Consider the following 4,704-nt stretch of genomic DNA (forward strand, 5'->3'; position numbering starts at 1 on the left):
CAATCCATTGAGCAATCGATTTTGCAAGAAACAGGAACAACCAGTTATGGAATCAATCGATTGACAAATCGATTGTGACCAAGTTTTAAAATCAGAGATAAGTCCTGTAATGCAATAAATCAATTGGGACATCAATTGATTTAGTTTTTCTTACACTTCAAGTTTGAAGCAATCGATTAGGCAATCGATTGCAGATAATCATTTATCAGAACTATGATAGATAAATCGATTGGCAAATAGACTTTGACAAAATGACCGAGGTACTGTAACAAGCACAATCGATTGACAAATGGATTGACGTTTATGTCTGAGCCACTTTGATCAGCTCAATCGATTGACAAATCGATTGATGTAAAAGTTTGATTCACAGTGATCAGCACAATCGATTGACGAATCGATTGAAGCAATTCTTTAGTTACAGAAAGGACCCTGTTCAAGCCAAATCGATTATGACTACGATTATGACATCGACTGACCAATCGATTGTTTTGATCTCGTTGTTGGAACAAAACACTCACAATCGATTACTCAATCGATTCTAACAAAGTCACAGTATCAGTTCTGATATAAGGATTAAAAGATTCGATTGACAAATCGATTCATGCTTATATAATTCAAGATTCAAGAAAAACAAGACCTGCGAAAATCGATTGGGAAATCGATTAATGCATTATGAAATCGATTAGGAAATCGATTGTCCTGGTGTTTTCTTTGAATATATATAAGCTGATTCAAACGTTTTTGCAAAGAACTTTTGAATAACTTTGCACAAAACTTTTGCATACTTTCACAATCTTTGACAATCACTTGATAAACACTTTTGACAGAAAAGTTTTTCACACACACACAAAAACATTCATTGCCCAAATACTTTGGTGTGAGAACTAGAATACTGATTTGAGTCAAATCTTGGTACATCTTTAATTCTTGAAAAACACAACTCTTTGTAATTGAAAGTTTGGAAAATCCAGTTTAGAAACTGGTGGTGATCTTCGTTGATGTAGGATCATCAAGAAGGAGCTTCACTTGATCTTGTGTATGTTTGACGATTGACTGCAAGGATCGAGGGGTTGAGAAATAGGAGTGAGTTTGAGTTAGATAGATAGGTTTCAAGGAAACTGGACAATCTGTAAAAGGATCTCATTTCATTCTATTGAACAAGGCTGAAATCCAGTTGGATTTCAGGACTGGATGTAGGCTGTCATACTGACAGCTGAACCAAGATAAAATCTTGGTGCTATCTCTCTATCCCTTATCTCTTTACTTTTCATATTCATCTTGTATGCGATCTAATATTTCCGCTGTGTACTTTGTGTTTGAATCTTGCATAGTTAACATAGGAATTAAAATTGAACACGTTGGATTTGATCTTAATTCTCTTATCTTTAATCAAAAGAAGTCATAATTTTCCAACACTTTTATCGTCCCTCTACTCACTGAAACAATCATTTCAAATATTAATGCTTGACTTCCCAAGACCAACAACTAAACCATAAATCATCTGTTACATTTCTTCTTTTTTCACTCTCTATCATTGAATAGAATTCTAAAATTTGATCCTCAAAATCTTTAAATACTCATCACACCGTCTAAGTTCGTCCATTTTATCTTAAGATACAATACAAGGTCTTATTCATTATTGACTCTAATTGTCTTAGTAATCTCATTAATGAAAACTCTTCTAATCATAACACATCATTTTTAGCGAATCATTTTTAGTGAATCTTCAAACACTTCCATCCGTAACATGAATTATTGATCACTTGCCTACCTCAACTCCCTCGATTATGTTTAAGGTGTCACTTGGTCCTCCATCTAACCTTATGGATTTTAAATCATCGACGTAAAGATCAACCATCTTAGAGTCCCAAATCAAATCTTTCTTAATCCCTCTTGTTAGTATAGAAGTACGCCTAAGAGGGGGGGGGGGGGGAATTAGGTGTTAGTAAATTTTCTTGTTTTTAGTGATATGGTAATCAGATTTTCTGAGTTTAAGAACAAGGCTTAATAACAAGTGCAGTAAGTAAATGAACACGATAAGATTTATCCTGGTTCCCCTTATAACCAAGGGTACGTCCAGTCCTCTTGCACACCACAAGAGATTAATCAACTACTTGCCAGAAAATGTACAATTCCCACCCTGGGATTCTTGCTACAAAACTTCTAACAATTCTTCTAAGATAGCACACCACTATCTTACTTGTACAAATGATACAATAAGGTTTGAATAAATCTAAGATGTGGTATATTGATAAACAACTCAATAGTAATTCAAGTACTTGAGAACTTTTTAGAATGATATGAAAATCTAATGCAAGTACTTAGAAAAATCAGAATTTTGTTCAAAGTTGTTCAAATGAATTAATTCAAGGATGGTTAATTTTTGATCTGAAGTTATGGGGTATTTATACTCCATAAAACATCCTTTCAGATTCGTGGCCATTGATCCAAGAGGTTTGATGAAAAATTACAATGTTCTAGAGGCATTCCAGATCTGAAAAATTGTAATGTTTCCAGGTGTATTCGAATACAGTATATGTGTATTCGAATACACATCTTTGTAACGTTTAAAAAATTCGAATTTTACACCTTGTATTCGAATACACATCAGTGTAGTCGAATACAGATCAATGTATTTTAGCCTCTGACTTAACTTGTATTCGACTACATATGAGTGTAGTCGAATACATTTGGCTACTGACTTAGCATGTAGTCGACTACAGATGGGTGTAGTCGAATACACTTGGCCACTGACTTAGCTTGTAGTCGACTACAGATGCGTGTAGTCGAATACACCTTTTAAAGTTTTGCTTCTGACTTAAGTTGTATTCGAATACAACATGGTGTATTCGAATACACTTATGCAAATTGTCAAAAATATGATTTTAAATGATTTGTTAATGTTGTTTTTGATTTTTGAAAACATGTTAAATGCATATGTAAATATGAATTGTTCTCAAGTATTTGAACTATTGATTTGTATCATATACCTTTATATTTACTCATTTATTATTTGGATTTGGAAGCTCATTCAAGATGGTTTGATCTTCTTTTTGATCTTGCTGCATTGTCCATAGTTGGTGGTCTTGTCGTCATCAAAAACATGTAGTTTACATTCTCCCCCTTTTTGATTATGACAAAACGTTGTTGTGAAGAGAGTGTGATGTTGAAATCTTTGCTCCCCCGTAATAGGTGCATACTCCCCCGTTGTATGTGATGATTTGAAAATTGTTTTTGAGTGCCTACAAGGTTTGAAATGCAACAACAACACCAAATTTTCTCCCCCTTTTGACATGATCAAAAAGAAGAAGAATAGAGAGAAAAAAAAAGAGACATACACGGTGCGAGTAAAGTCATACACAAAAGACATAGAAGGAAACAAGAATAGCAGTAAAGGAAATTAAGTTAAAAGATCATAGAAGTGAATACATAATAAGTCCTGAAACGAGTAATACAAAACACACTAGAATTAAAACGACAAAGGAGTTCATAAAGCAAATATTACAATAACACATAATGCAAAAAGTTAACTTAGTACAAAATTTAAAGACTTAATCAAATTCTGTCGGAATGTGGAAATGATCAAGTTTGTCGGATAATTGACTAATGTCTTGAGATAGTGCGTCATGATTGCGAGCAATAGTAGTTTCAATGGTGGTGAAACGAGTGTCGATAGAGGTGGTCAACTTGTCGAATTGAGTTTGGAAGAAAGTTTGGAAAGAATCAAGGCGAGTCATGATCATTTGATTGGAGATATAATCATCATCAGATGCAGTTTCCTCGCCATCTTCATCTCCTTGAGCAGCAGTGTTGGATGGTCCAGCAGTGTCCGCCGGTGCATCTTCAGATGGTGGACCATGATCACCTTTATGCACAAATGCTTCAAGCTCGTCATTCCATATAATCCTCATGCTAGGCAAGACACCTAAATCCAGCAGATTTTCTTTGGTGGGAGTAAACATAACTTCATCAGAGAAGTCCACACCAAAGTGTTCCAAAATTCGTGAAACCTCCTTTGCATAGGGTAAGCCAATTGCTTCGCGAGATCCAAGCATGATAGATTTCACAAAAAATGCCCAATTAAGTTGACGACCTTCAAACATGAAATTCATAATTTGCAGTTCAAACTCCGAAATTTGGGAGTAATTTCCAGCCTTCGGAACCAAAATGTAGCTAAGGAAATAGTGTAGAAGCCGATAATCAACAGTAAGATTTCCCACACCATACCGTTGCTGGGCATATTTGGAACCTGCCTGAGCTCTCTTTTGTTCCATGGTGCGGCGATCAAACCGACAGAGAGAGACATACGCATCATACTTAGAAATATCACCCCATTCACATAAATTGTTTGGACAAAATTGTTCACCATTAAAAGGAATATTCAGAATTTCGCCAATGGTTTTGGTATTTAAACGAATAACTTTACCCTTAACGCGCGAGACTAGCAGTTTTCCCTCTTGTATGAGATTACAATAAAAAACCCTAACCAAATCTGGATAAACTGGACCATTGTAGCCTATAAACTCTTCAACATGTTGTGCTTTAAGCAACGCAGGAAATTTAAAATCAGAAAAAGAGTCCAAAGTACCGTATTTGGGGATAATAAGGCGCTTGTCCGAGTAGAAGGTGCGAAAACGATCAATTTCCTCCGGTGTGTGTAGAAGCCGGGAAAGATCCGTGATGTTAGGAGTCTTGGTTCGTTTT

The sequence above is a fragment of the Cicer arietinum genome, chromosome 4, assembly GCF_000331145.2.
Source record: "Cicer arietinum cultivar CDC Frontier isolate Library 1 chromosome 4, Cicar.CDCFrontier_v2.0, whole genome shotgun sequence".
In the NCBI taxonomy this organism is placed as follows: domain Eukaryota; kingdom Viridiplantae; phylum Streptophyta; class Magnoliopsida; order Fabales; family Fabaceae; genus Cicer; species Cicer arietinum.